This window comes from Sciurus vulgaris (assembly GCF_902686455.1).
Source record: "Sciurus vulgaris genome assembly, chromosome: 5".
Classification (NCBI taxonomy): Eukaryota; Metazoa; Chordata; class Mammalia; order Rodentia; family Sciuridae; genus Sciurus; species Sciurus vulgaris.
The window spans coordinates 158963063-158978295 of record NC_136465.1 but is presented as its reverse complement, the minus strand read 5'-3'; the positions used below and the strand labels follow the sequence as shown (position 1 = coordinate 158978295).

The following is a 15233-nucleotide window of genomic DNA, read 5'->3' as shown; positions in this document are numbered from 1 at the left end:
TTGAGTCTCCATTCCTCTAAATCTGTACAGAATGCCTCACATCAGTATTTTGCATATTTCTTAGAAAAGTTACCATCATCTATGAATTTGTAAGACTGGAATATTCAACGTGGTCCTCTGAATACATTTTTTAACATAAAGGAAGAATGCAGAAAATCAGGGAATCCCCAATATTAGTCCTTTCTGACATGAAGTGGGTGTTCAAATAAGCAGTTGGGTTCAGCAGGATGCATCCCTGATGAGCTGCAAAGAAATGAATCCTTTGTTTTCAACTGGGGTAAAAAGAGGTTATATGTGATTCCACAGAAGTTTCTCATAAATTGTCTTTTTTGGCAAGGATAACATCGTATTACTAATATAACCAGGAGATGAAAATAAAACCAGGAGATAATCCCTAGTATCTTTTATGCTGCTCTGGAATATTAAAATGGCCAAAAATTTCAACAAGTAGGGGTATTTTAGTGCAAAGAGTAAAAGGTTTTCCTTCTGTGAATAAATCTTTACCCTGATCAGTAGGAGATTACACTTATTAGGGCTTTATGTTTTAATATGCACTCCTGGAGGTTATTGACAAATTTCATGAGTGCCATGTTGAAGTTAATTCTCAGGAGTCTAGTATTCGGCATGTGAATTGTGGGCTGAACAGAGTATGGTAACGGCCACCAGGGAGAGCAACTTTTCCTCCCAGCTCCCTCTCAAAACCCACGTCCACCAGCCAAGCCAAAGGCTGGCAGAGAATTGGATTTCCATTCTTCTCTAGAAGTGGTGTAGATACAAGACAGTCTACATATCCAGAATTAATCTAAAATACAGAAGACTCAACACAATAAACGAACGATAGTACACCTCTCTTCCAAACAGCTAACCAATGATATCCGAGAGTGCCCAATATTATTACCTGAAAAAAATATCCACTAGAGAATATTGCTCCAGGAAATATCATTTTCCAGTCATTTTCATAATTGAGAAACCAAGTAAACATGTATTTTCACCTTGAGTCACAGGGAAAGTTTACATTGCAGGATGAAAATATAACTAAATGACCTGACTTTAAACTCCACTGATAGTTTGCTACTCTCAAAAACAGATAGCTAAACATGCCCCAGTCAAGGATTCAAGTCACATTTCTTATAGAGTGTTTTAGTCAGCTTCTGTGCTGCTGTGACTAAAAGGATCTGACCAGAAAACTGTAGAAGAGGAAAAGTTTATTTGGAGGCTTATAGTTACAGAGATCTAAGTCCATGGACAGCTGACTCCATTCCTTGGGGCTCAAGGTGAGGCAGCACATCATTGGCAGAAGAGTGTGGCAGAGAGAAGCAGCTGACATTTTGATCAGGAAGCAGAGAGAGAGAGACTCCAGTCACAGGATACAAGTACATACCCAAAGCAATGCCCCAATTCCCACCTCCAGCCACACCCTACCACTTCAGTTACCAGTTAATCTCTATCAGGGGATTAAATCACAGATTGGGTTGAGACTCTCACAACCCAATCATTTCTCCTCTAAACCATTTTGCATTGTCTCACACTTGAGCTTTTGGGGGACACTTCACATACAAACCATATCATAGAGTATACCAGTCAAGAAGGCAGATCATGTCTAGTCTTTTTCTTTCAATATATGTGTGTGTAATACATAAAATCAAAGATTTTCATGATTTTGTTAGGCAAATGAGAGATGGTTCCTGTGTTAGCTTTTCATTGCTGTGATAAAATACCTGATAAAAAACAACACAAAGGAGGGAAGATGTGTTTCAGCTCATGGTTTCTGAGGTTTTAGTCAATAGTCTGCTGACTCCATTGCTTTGGGCCTGAGGTGAGGCAGAACATCATGGCAGAAGGGCATTGTGGAGGCAATGAGGGCAACCTCATGGCAGCTGGGAAGCAAGAGGGAGAGACCAGGAACGTGATATAGTCTCCAGAAGCAATGCCCCAGGGACCCACTTCCTTCAACTGAACCCAACGGTTCTATGGTTTCTACCACCTCCGAATAATGCCATCAAGTTGAGTCCATCAATGGATAATCCACTGGTGAAGTTAGAACCCTAATGATGGGATCACTTCCTAAAAGTCCCCACATTTGAACACTGCTGCACTGGGGGCAAGTCTTCAATGAAGGAGCATTTGGGGGACATTCCAGATCCAAGCCATAACAATATTAGTTAAATGCTACTATTCATAGGACGGGACAGGCCTGGGTTTACATCCTGGCCCTGGCCCTTGGTAGTCAGGCAGCTTTAGAACTTCACAAATTTCACAAAAGCAGATATAAGGATGGAGAAAACAATAGAATTTAGAGTTTCTTTTTAAGGAAGACAGTGTTGTCCCAAAACTATTAGTTGCAGATCATTCTAAGTCTCCCCACCCTTTTCTTCCATCTGTAAAGGTTGGATAATAAGGAAACCTACTTCAGAGAGTGGTGAGAATCAAACAAGATAATGCACAGATGCCTGGCAATTCATAAGTGCTCAGTAAATGTTACTTTTTATGAAAAAATTCATATTTCTATTTTGGTGCCTGAAGTTTTGCAACTGATCAAACCTTTGTTTGCTTTGGTTTTAAGGCAATAAATGCATACTCTTGAAGTTTAGAAAGTGAATGTGCCTTGAACAAGCACTGTTTTGGAGTTCAACATTATGTTGTACATTTCCTTAAATACTTTTATTTGAAGTGTCTTCATTCGAACCTATTCACAGACCCTTTGAGAGCTGTTACCTCATTTTCAGACCCCAGCTATTCTCTGTGGGAATCTGCGGCTCTCATTGGAGAGTAAGTGGGTAACTCACAATTGCAGATGAAACACTGAAACACCAAAGAACTGAGGTCTGTGGATAGTCCGTTGTGCTCATGCAACTGTTATTGTATTAGGCAATCTAAGCCACAAATTATTTTTATTTATACATGGAAAGGGAAAAAAACACGCGGATTGAAAAAGGGGTTGGGGTTCCTTGTCATTTAAGGTCAGACGTATTTCATTGAATTGGCAAAGTGTTGCAAAGGAGACTTTGCAAAGTAAATGTCTACAACTGTTGGTAGTAGTACGGTGGTAACTTTGGTGGAAACCAGGGACAGGAGCGAAGGGCATTTGAACAGTCTCAAAATCTTACTCAAAATCTTAACCGTGAGAGTCAAAGCCCAGTGGGGTTCCATCGTACCCCTCTGAAAACAGCTGAAAGGCAAGTCTAATGGGGGGCTGCCGGTCCACACAAGTCGAGGACTGCGGTGGTTTCTACTGCGTCGTAAACACAAAGCAGCTTGGTTAGTGGGAGGAAACCCGAGGTGGCCTCTAGGGTAGAGCAGGACCTGCCTTCTCCCTCTCTTCCTCCTCCTCTCCCCAGAGGCGGCGACGGCAGTGACGGCGGCGGTGGCGGCTGTTGCCACCGCTGCTGCCGCTGCCGAGCTGGTCACCTGGGCGCCTGCGGAGCTGCCTGGCAGCTGCCGCCCCGGCGGTCTCTTGGAGTGCGAGGAGGGGGCGGCAGAAGAGCGAGATATCCATAGTAACAGAGGATGCCAGGGGCGCCGAGCTCGAGCAAGTGCAGGAGGAGGAAGCCCCCGCGCGCCGGCAGCCCGCGGTGCTAGGCGCCCGCAGCCCCCGCGCGCGGAGCCCGGGCCGCGTCGCTCAGCAGTTAGGGTCCCACCGAGCGGTAAGCCCTCCGCGGCAACTGAGCCGACACCTCCCACCCGCCCGCCGCCCACCGCGGGAAGCAGCCGCAGAACAATGGAGAGCGCCGCCAGCTGCCCTGGAGACCGCGCTCGGGGGAGGACGCGCCGCCGCCGCCGTGGCCACCGCCGCCGCCCGGGCTAGCGCGCGCCGCGTGGGGCCGGGCGCGTGCGAGGGCGCGCGGCGGGGGGTGGGAGCACGCGCCGCGCGGGGGGCGGGGGTGGGGGCGCGCGCGCGGGCCCGGGGAGCTCGCGGGAGAGCCTGGCGCTCGGCGCAGCGCTGCGCAGCGCGGCCAGGCTCCGCGCCTCTCCCGCCCTCGGCGCGCTCGCCCTCGCCTCGCATTTGCTGGGGGCGCCCAGAAAGATGCACAGAGGCAACGGCTAGGGGAGCGCAGGTTCGAGCCACATGTCCGCGTCCTCGGGGGCCGGTGCCCGCCAGCCCTCGCGGATCCCGGCTCGCGGCCAGCCCGCAGCCACTGCCGTCGCTAGTGCCCAGCGGCTCGGGTGAGTAGCAGCGTAACAGCGGGCGGCGTGGGGCACGGCTTCCCGCTCTGTCCACGGCCCCCGCTCGCGAAGATGCGGCTCGGCTCGAGAAGTGGTGCTGCAGCCTGGGCAGAGAAAAAGAGAGCCGCGTCTGGAAATCCGAGAAGGCTGCGGAAACGGTTTGCCGGGGCATTTGTTGCAGCCTTGACTGTCGGTCTCTACTGTGTGGGCTGCTTCTTCTCCTCCTTCTTCTTCTTCTTCTTCTTTTTCTTTTTCTTTTTTTTTTTAACCTCTTTTGGTTATCGATTCCACTACCACCCTCGGGTTGGGCGCATTTTCTATTTCCTTTCCTCATCCTTGGGGTTCTGAGGAGTTTGAAGCGGTAAATTGCCGGGTATCTTTCCAAATAATTTGACTTTCACGAGTCTGTATTTTTCAGAGGTCATTTTGTCTTCAATATTAAAAAGCCATGCCAACCCTATGTAATTTCCAGGTGCGCTTTGAGTCACCGTTAAGGAGTAGCATGAAGAACAGCCGGTGGAAGGGTTGGTATTAAGTGTGCTCACTCCGCGTATTTCTTATACACTGATCAATCAATCCGAGAGGGAAGTGAGCATGGACTTTCCATTGCTGCGCCTTGGAGAGCTGTAATAGAGCAGCAGAGACTGCAATTTGCTGCTTTCGTGAAGGTCGGGTCAGCATTTCCATTGAAATGCCAATTCCTGTGCTTGGAACTTCCTTGTAATCTTACTCCAGGCTAAAACTTGCCAAAGCCAAACAAAGTCTTGTTTTTGTAAGGATGCCACCACCGCTGCTTTATTTATTTCTTCAAGAAAACCAGCCGTTTATGAGCAAGAGTCCCTAAAACAAATGGGCGGCTCAGGAAGGTTTTGCATTTTCAGCGATTGCCTAGAAAGGCTAGTCCTCGCTGCAGTTATCATTTCTTTCTGAGCGACTGAGATATTAGTTTGAGGACTAAAATTTCAGTTCCCGGGCTGCAAATGTGCACCGAACATATTGTATAAGTAGATAGGAGGCATACGAACTTTGGGGTCCTTAACTGTTCGTAAACAGTTATTAGGATACTCATAATGTGGCTCTCTGCTTCGGGAAAGACAGAACTACAGGAAATAGTGTTGGAATGGCAGCGTGAGGAATTTAGTCCATTGTAAGACACATCTGAATGTTGGCATTGGTTACAGAAGGAATCTAGTTCTCCTCTGGGAGACTTTACAATAAGGTAGATCCCAGTTGAAGTTCTGAGCAAAAGGAAGAATTTCCAAACCCCAGAGGTTCCTGTGTTCTTGGTACTCAGCAGATGAGCATATGTGAGGAGATGCCGGTGGTGTCTGGATTATTTGAGTCCATAGTGTTGATGGCTCTGTGACAAAATAGGATGTAATGACTGGAGCCGGCATACTATGGTAAAGGCTCCTTCAGAAGTGTTCTGTCGCATCAGTTCTGAGTAGCACTTGGCATGATGGCAGTGATCTTGGCTAGATGCAGGAGAAAGGAGTAAGGAATACAAATGAAATTTAAACATGCATGCTATCCGGGGAGGCTTAGTGACAGTGCCATACAAAAACATCCTTACAAAGACTTTTCTTTTTAAACTTCTGAGTGTGTGGGGAAATATATTGTTGGAAAAAGAAGTGAAGAATCAGTGCTTCTTGCTCATGATGGGATCTTTGCTCTTTAGTTGCTAATTGCCAAACTTCATTTTACTGCATTGAAGTTACTCTGCACTTTTGTGATGACAGTAGAGATTCATATGTCAAAAATGGGAAGCCTCATATTATTACATTTCCCCTCAGGGGTACCAGAGAATGTTTTTCCTCTACTTAGAAAGTGAATCACTATTAAAATAATTTCAAAATATAGATGCAGCATAGTAAGATACTTAATAAGATATTATCTGTGATAATTAGTTTTTTAAAATTGTATGATGTATTCATTTGTCAGCAATCCAAAATGATAATCTCTGAGCAGTTATTAGCAATCTAAAAGTTTGCAGGCTTAAATCAAATTTGTATACATGAATTAAATCCAGATAACATTTCTTGTCTAGTAATATACTGTATATGGAACATCTGAACAGAAATGTTAGAGGCTTGCTTTCTTTAAAATAGTAGTATTTGTTTCAAGTTACTCTGTGTATCCTAAATAGGATATAAATTAGCAGACAGTACCTTGTGCAGGAAAGGCATCCTTAATAATTGTTTATGATATTATTCTACTTAAAATGTTGGCAAATATTTTCTAGTTTATTATCAAGTCATTCTCACTGCACCATTCACTGAATAAGTATTTTTGGAATCAGGTTAACCTTTCCCCTAATTGAAAGGCAGACATGTTCTAGAAGTAGCACATTGAGCTAAGTGCTTTGGTAGTGTTGGTGATTGTAGCATTGGCAACCTGTAGAAACCCCAGGTAGAGTTTATTGACGTCCTCATTGTTGACCAAATGCTGGTACCAGCATGTCACAATAATACTCATCAAACTGGTAAATGTCTTGGGAAGAGTGATCGTTAGGAAAATTAATTAGGAGATCTGCCTGATTAAAATCATTGATGATCTTGAGTGAAACATTTCCATAAATGTATATGGTTTTTGCACCTTTTGGTTTTTATAGCGATAAGTCAGACTTGGTTCGTATTCGCAGGTGCCAATACCAGTAGTCAAACGTCTTCTGTAGGCCACCAATAATTAACAGAAGTGTGTACAGAATTTAAAATTATCAGTTGGCTACCTGTTTTCTGTTATTGTTTTGTTTTGTTTTGTTTCCCTTCCATGGGCAGCTACCAATTGTAAAGTATAAATGTGTGCTATTGAATTTTTTAAAATACTTATTTTAGTTGTAGATGGACACAATGCCTTTATTTTATTTATTTATTTATTTTTGTGGTGCTGAGGCTAGAACCCAGTGCCTCACACATGCTAGGCAAGTGCTTTACCACTGAGCCACAACCCCAGGCCCCTATTGAATTTGATAGCAGTGTATATCTGTAAACTTTGAAAAGAATTGTTGTATGCATGTATCTTTGAGTGAAAGAGAACCTTAACTATAATGTCTTTACTTTTTATTAATGAATATTTGGTCCCTTTAAAATGATTGCTTTCAAAGTACAGTATTGTCAATATACTTAATAATTTGCTTGAGAAAGAACATTTACATAAGTTCATTTATCTTCCCACAGAACTGTCAATAATGCATTGTTCCAGATCTCTATTTTTATGTAGATGTAATCTGCATGTAAAAATTAACCTTTCTTACAATTCTAGTGTGAGATGAAAACCATTTCTGCTCATCTGATTTTTGCTTTTTCCCCATGGAATCATGAGATGGTTTTTTTAGAAGTCAAAATATGATTAAGCTGAGTCATTTTTTTCTTTTAAAAAAAGTGGGGGTATGTTGTCATATTGAGATGAAAATCTAAAATTAATTCTCTGAAAATCTTTGTTTGACCCATCTCTTAATTCTTATATTTACTGAGCAGAATTACTAGTAGTTTTCTCATATGGGGAACTGGAAGAAATACAGAGAATATCAAAGCAAAACTGGAATTAGAAGAAGCAGAAGTGCGTGTTCTGATCTCCTCTGTTAACTAAATACTTTATAGTGTGTTTTTGTTTTGGGTAAATCTCCAGTCTTATAGGTGACTATTATGGATACATATCATTAGGAAATAGTGTAACTAAAAACTAACCTCAGAGGACACATTGTAAGAACATGCTCTGGAAAAATCAATGACTGTATTGAGATCTTCCTAGATACCCCAGATTGCCATATCTTAGCACTCTGCCAGTGTAAAGAATAGCCTCTGAGATACATGGGAAACACTGGTACCCCCAGCACTATGTAGCCTTATGTTTAGATGATACTTAGTTTTGTGATCCAGCATTAGATAGGTCTAGGTTTTGTGGCCCTTGAAAAACCAAGAATTTTTCTTGCCAACAGAAAATTATATTTTAAGAATATTTGAACATCTTGTCATATTTAAGGCACGTTTCATCTAGAATATTTTTCATAACCGTAAGTTTTATGATCTGTTTTTGTTTTAATTAAGGACTGAGAATGACTTGCATGTAGTTGTAACTACAACAGGTGTTATGTTTTGTGTTGTATAATGTTCATAAAAGTCTCATTTCTCTATGTTTAGGAATCAGGACCATGTTGTCATTATTTTTCTAGAGATATAAAATGTAACTGTAAAAATAAGCTGCTTTTCCTCATCCCAGTGATTCATTTCTCCAGAAAAGACTTGCAGACCATATGCACTTTCTCTTGGCTCTTAATACATTTTGTGTGTGTGTCTTAACTGTCAACTTAGTATAAAAATAATTGATTCAAATTGTTTTCCTACACTATAGTATTCCTTCCAGAATGGAAGATCTAGCATGTCTCCTCAGTTTCTCCTAGGGGTTGGTTGGTACTCCTGATATGAATGATGCTATTTATTTCATCCTACTGGTAGATTAGTCATGAAAACTCATGCCAAACCAAATTTGGGACAGAACCTCAGATTAGAAATATATAATCCTTCCGAAATTTCAAAATTATTTACAAACTAGCTCTCCCTCCTTGTATCCACTCATAGCTACTCCAGACAAGAACCAGACTCTCATGGAAGGTGAAATTTCCCCATAGCTAGCAAGAGAAACTTCCCCCACATCTTTCCCTGACCATTCATCATTGATTTTCCTCCTCATATTCCCTGCTCTTAGCTCAGGTAGCTTCCTAAATCTCATTCTGGTTAATCCTTTCCTTCTTAATCTCCTCTCTTCCTGAATCTGCACATCAACTCCATCTTTCCTCTTTTGCATTTTGGATGCAAACAATGACTCAAGTCATGACTGATGAAGCAGTGTTGCTAGCGATGTGTCCATTAGCAAGGAGCCAAGAGCTATAAATTTTAAAGTGAAGTTACACCCAGTGAAAACCAGCACCAGAAACTTATGAAGCCCTTAAAAATGCTCTGATATTCCCTTCAAGATATCCACAAAGTCTCTGTCAGTATGAAAGATTAGTAATAACTATGATTTGTTCATATTCAGACAAGTTGAAGGGGCTAGGGATGCTCAGGGATAAAGCATGCTCTTAGAATGTGCGAGGCCTTATGTTCAGTCCTAGCACCACATACAAACAGACAAAAATCTCACAGATAAGTTGATGTATTTCTTTTTAATTCTCAATTTTCCCAGTGGTAATTTATCATGTTGCTTTTTTAATATTTTTACTGCAGCCATGCAGATGTTTAGCCCATTATGGGTCCACTAGATTTTTGTGGCTAGCTTTGATATGTTATTTATTCTGTGGCTTATTTAAATTAATGTGTGTTAAGAATTCTAAACAACTGACTTAAAAGATAACTTTGCAAACACAACCCCCCTTTTCAAGCTGAGGAACAATCTCTGTGTGTCTGCAGCTCACTGGAGAGATGTTTATTGAATGCGTGCTCTCTTCTAGGCATGTTCTTCAAGCAGGAGACATAATGGCGAAAAAGACAAGAGACCCTGTTTTTTAGAGCAGGTGTCTTGTGGGGGAGGGTTGCTACATAATAAATAAATGAGAAAGATAATTTCAGATAGTGGTAAGTGCCTTGAAACCCAGACAGCAAGCGGAGAGTGATGTGAAGGGAGAAGGGTTTTTAGAAAGCCCTTAGAAGGAAGGTCTCCCTGTGAAAGTGCCCCTTAAACAGTGACCTGAAAGATGAGAAGGGACCAGCTCTCCACAGACACTGGGGAAGGAGCACTCCAGGCCAAGGGAACAGCTCAAGGTAAAACCCTCAGGAACAAGTGCGTTGTGCCTGAGGAACAGAGAGCATCAGGTGTCTGCATCCTGGTCAGCTCAGGTCAGCCCTGTTGGCCATGCCCAAGAGTTTGGACTTGATTCTAAAAACAGTGTGAAGCAAATGGAGAATTTAAAGCAAGAGGTGTGATTGCGCTACCTTTGGGAAAAACCACCCTGGCCGCTGTGGAAGACCGGATAATGCCAGGGCAAGAAGAGACCCAGGGACACCAAGTAGAAGACTGAAAGTAGTCCAGGTGAGGAGTAATAGTGGTTCAGCTAGGGTGGTAGCCTCAGAAAGAGAGGAGACATACAAGGATTCAGAATATCCAATTTTAAAGAATTCTTTTGAGAAAATAAAAATTCTCTAAAACTGTCTCTTATCTTGGCATTTTTAAGGAATAAAATAAGTATTACTTTTGAAATATTTAGTATATGATTACAATAAACACAATAAAATGGTTGACTTTTAAAATGACCCCAAATCCTGCCTCCTAGAAATAACCACCTTTAGCATTAAACTAATGTCCTTTCTGGGCATGCATACAAAGGGATCAGGAAACAGATGCATGGATAGAAAGATATTTTATAACAACAGAGTCCTGCTGCAGATAGTTTTTAAAAATAAGTATTAAAGTGTTTAAATTGAAGCATTAAAATGTGTTTTCTTGCATTTAATAGCAGAAGAAAATGATGATAAGCAAAATTAAATAATTGAACTTTAAATAAATGTCATTTTATAGTAAGTTATTATTTCCTAAAATATTTCCCCTTACAATTAAGAAATTGGTGATATAAAGAGGGTTGAGCAGGAATAGAGAATTTTTGGGAAGGTGATACATTTTGGGAGCCCTCTTTAAGAAAATGAAGTACATTTTACAAATTTTACAAAATTGTGGCAGTGCGCATGCATCGTGTGACCCCTTCCAGAGTGTGGAGAAAAGCATATTGCCCATGCAGGTAAGGAACCTTCGTAGTAAACCCTATGGGTTAGAATTATTGTGTTTTTTAAACCACATATCCCAATTTTAAACACATTAGATTGATTCCTTGCTGAGAGATTTGCTATTGCCCAGTTTATTTTCATATATATTGACCATGTGATAACGTTTACTAGTCTTCAGTCATAATTGCTCCCCTGATTAGTACAAATTCTTGTTAAAGTGGACCCAGTGCTTCCCAGTCCTTCAGTACACCGTCACTATTTCTGACAGTTCTTGGGCTCATCTCTTAGTTGCCCAGATTTCATTGTCAACGGCTTTTGTGCCTATTTCAAGAAAGACTCATAGACCCTGCATTTCCGAGCTTTATTTTTTGATATTTGAGGATGTCTTCTCATTGCTTTTGTAATTGAACAATATCATGGCTGAGTATAATATTCTTATGCCACGTTTTCTTTCCCTTACAATTTTGCAACCACCACACCATTGTTTAATAGCACTTAATATCCACTCTGCCATCTGAGGCCACCCTTTGTGGGTGATTTGCTTTTTCTGTCTGGGTTCCAAAGACTTCTTTCTTTATCCACACAGCTAGGTAACATAGCTAGGCCATGTCTGAAATCTACAGTAGAATATACTCTTTAAATTCAAGGGTGTCCTGATCATGGTTTGTTGCACCTTCCTTTTATTCCGCATATATTGCTGCCGCCTTCAGGACCATCAATTATCCTTCTTTTGGTTCATCTTTGTGTTTCTTCCCATCCTATTAGTTTCTGTGTTAAGAATTCAATTTTCAGAAGTGTCTACTCTGTTTCTTGATGTTTCTAATGGGTTTATTGATTCTAAATTGATGCCCTTTGGTCCTTAATTTGTATCATTAGGTCCCTAATATCTCTTTTCATTCATTCAAATTCTCTTTATTCTGCCTTTAAGCTTCAGTTTTTATTGAAAACATTCTTCTGTAGTGGGAGTTTGTGTGAGGGTTTCCTTCTGTTTATCTATAGATGTCTAGATTTAACTCCATGATGCTGTGAGCCTTACAGCTTATGTGTTTTCCTCTCTCCTTTTCTTCCCCCACATTCCTCCTCCCTTTTCCCTTCCTCTTCTCTTTCTTCCTTCTCTTTAGAATGCTTATATGTCTATCAGTACTTTTTCTTTCCCCCTTTCTGGTTCTTGAGCAGCTTTGCCCAGACATGGTGTAACTTTTGATCTCTTCCCACCTTTTTGGGGACCCGTTTGCTGCTTCTTTGAGTTATGGTCTATTGCTTGGACCCCTCCACTTTTCCGTAGTCTAAAGAAGTTAAAGAGGGAGCTCAGTTCAAGCTGTGTGGTCAGATTTCCTGGGCTGCACTTTCTTAGATTTTGTTGAATGCCTTCATTATCAGCATTCCTTTCACCAAATTGAGAAGGAAGAGAGGAGACAGCAAGGAGGTCTTTCTGTACTTCCTGAAGTTTCCATGTGAGCTCAGAGCTACCCTGCAGATACCCTGGAACTTGGTGGGTTTCCCCTGTTCAGTGGGCAGCCCAGGAGTCCTCGGTTGGCACTGAGTCAGCCCTTTGCTCTTTTTCTCTCTTTTCACATGTTTCCATTACTCCTTGGTGGAGAAAGGAAACACATAAGGATAATCACTGAGTGCGCTTTTCTCTAAATTTAGGATTATTAGTGAGAATTCTCAGAATTTTGTTGCCGAACCTCCCTAGAGTAAGAACAAGGTTAAGAACAAAACAACACTATGTGCTTTTTTATCCTGCTCTAGAATCTTCTGACTGTTTCCTTGGCAGCCGTTTTGAAGCTTATTGTATTTGTTTATGTTCCTCTCCTTGAGTGGTTACTGTTAGTTCTCTTTCCTTCTTTCTTTCTCTAATGCTTACTTTTTTTTTTTCTCATTTTGCTAAGCATTTAGGAAGGAAATTTCTGTGAAACAGTTTAAATTTGCCATCTTAAGTCAGACCGAAAGACTTGGGGCTAGAATGTAGAGATCCCGCTAATGAGTTTATTTTAAAGGTGAGGGAAAGGGCAGAGTCATGGGTGACTTCTTAAATTTTTGCCTATGCAACTGATGGGTGATAAACAGATGAGGCTTTTCATGGAAAAAGGAATTAAGAGTTCTGTGCAAGCATTTTTTAAGTTTGAGAAACTTGACGCTGGTGTAGAAGTGTCAGGCTGGTGGTTGGGTCTACTACTCTGGAGCGCATGGGGAAGATCAGGAAGCTGGACGCACATCTGGGTGACTCCCTCTATAGATGGTATCAAAGCCCTGTGCTGGAGCCCAGGAATAAATATAGAAAAATGTCTAATGAATAAAGATGTTTGTATTTATGAGCTCTGCAGGCTCCTACTAAACTGTTTTTAATCCAACAAATATCTGAAGTCTTTCAGTATAAACAAATCAGGTTAATGGTTGGCATGAATTAGCCAATCTTCCCTCCAACTTTAAATTTCAGGATAATTTCTCTTAAATTGTACAATTTTATCAGAAAGCTTAAAAATGTCTTTGATGATCTTACTTATTAAAGCAAATGGAAATAGACCCTTTAGTAGTTGGGGGAAGAAGAAGCATTATGTAGAAAAGCATCTGGCATAAGGGGCAAATGACAGAGATTTGGGTCCATTAGGACCACATCACACACACCCATATATCTTCCCTCCTTCTTTCAACTCACCCAGTTTCAAATCTTATCCTTTCTTCTGAGGCTTTTAGGTAGCTCTGGAACTATTCCAGCCCTACCCTGAACTCCTGTAGCTTTTTGTGACTTTGTTTTGGTATCTGCATGCACATGTTTAGATTCTCAGACTGTCAGCTACTTGAAGGCGAGGACCATGACCTTTGTGACGTTGCTCTACTCTTGAGAGTCCCTGGCATAAAAGGAGCATGGCCAGCCATTTTTAAATTCACATGTATTTATATATACAGAGTACCTTAGAGCAAATTAAATTCAGACTTTTCTATGTTAAATGAAATAATTTTATTCAAACTCATAAGCATAGTAATCTATAAATTGAACTGGGCATCAAGACTTGAGTCCTGGCACTGTCGTTTGCCAATGGGTATGACCTTCAGCCAGGCCACAGTCTAACTGGAGTTCCTTGTCAGTCAAATGGCAGTAAGCATTTGAGTATTTCTGGGTTACAGAGTGTGAGGCTAAATGAAATCATGTATCTGAAGTCCTTATTTAAAAGAAAAACATCTCAATCATAGAAAACATTCCCATTCCTCTTAAGTGGGGTACATAACCAATCTTTAACTGATTCTTAGAGACTTGGGTTTGTAAACTGCTGCCTCCTCTAAAACCCACATCCCAACTCAAGCAGGTTGTCTTCTATTCTCCTATTGCTTTAAAATAAATCTGATTTATTTAACACATTTAATAAAGATTACCCTCAAATTAAGAGGATGGGCTTCATAATAATGTGAGAATAAATGAAAACAATGTGGTACATTCAAGTATTCATTTCCAGCTTAGTTTTTCCTTAGATTTCTTTATATCAATTCCATGTACTAATTTGAAGAGCTTTTTTTGACTTGTGTCTCTGCACTGTAAACAATTATAAATAAAAGCAATATACATTATGTCAACACAGGAGTGTTGTGGTAGGTAAGTATCGGTTGTGCCATAAGTGTTAGGTTTGGGCTCTGTGAAGAACTTGTCACGTTGTCAAGCTCGGCTGAATCTATCCATGAAGCAGTCTGTGTTTGTTGCTGAACAACAAATGGTTTCCTAACTCAGGACCATCATCATGTGGGCCAGGGCCAGTAGCCTGCATCACACACCAGAAGGAATTGCTTTCAGATTGGGACTTGAAGACTGGCCACATGCTGAATTTTGGACCTCAGAAGTTGAATTATATAATTGCTCCAATCACCTATTGATCTTGTAGAGAGATTTTATGCACAATCTTGGAAGCCAAATTTTTAGCAAAATTGAAAGAGAACTTGGCAAGCTGGATTCCCCCAGATGTTATAAATCTAATGCATTAAGCTATTATTTGAATATAAGAAGTAATTTGGGATCCCTTACAGTGAACTAATTACTCAGAACAGTTATGTTGCATTTAAACAAGTCAGCATAACCCCTTTAATAAATAGAAGTCAGTGTGTAAGATACTGTTGGAATTCCTTTGTCTGTAAAACAGTACAAATAAAAATTTAATAATGATGGTGATTCTTAAAAAAAATTGTATAAAACATTATTGTTTGTGACCAGCTCAGATAATAGCTCTAAATAATGACAATTTATTACTGCATGGTGTTTCAAAACATAGACCATAGGTACATCTAAAATAATTAGCAATTGTACCTTAATATATAGTTTGAGTTAATTAAAATCTTAGTGTACAGTTTATGAACATTCTTTTCCCA

General features: G+C 40.8%; 1 protein-coding gene across 15 annotated transcripts in view; it reads left to right on the top strand.

Annotated features, from left to right (window-relative positions):
- The window catches only part of ANKS1B (ankyrin repeat and sterile alpha motif domain containing 1B), a 1201009-nt gene that overhangs the window by 1065942 nt on the left and 119834 nt on the right, over positions 1-15233 (top strand). For 2 of the 15 annotated variants that reach the window (XM_079141346.1, XM_079141345.1), the window contains exon 1: positions 3359-3644. The exons of 12 other annotated variants lie outside the window; for them this stretch is intronic. The gene's annotated coding sequence lies outside the window, so the exon portion shown is untranslated. Of the gene's footprint in view, positions 1-3358; positions 3645-3908; positions 4165-15233 lie in introns of those variants that run through there. One more of the 15 variants, XM_079141344.1, reaches the window with a different exon arrangement.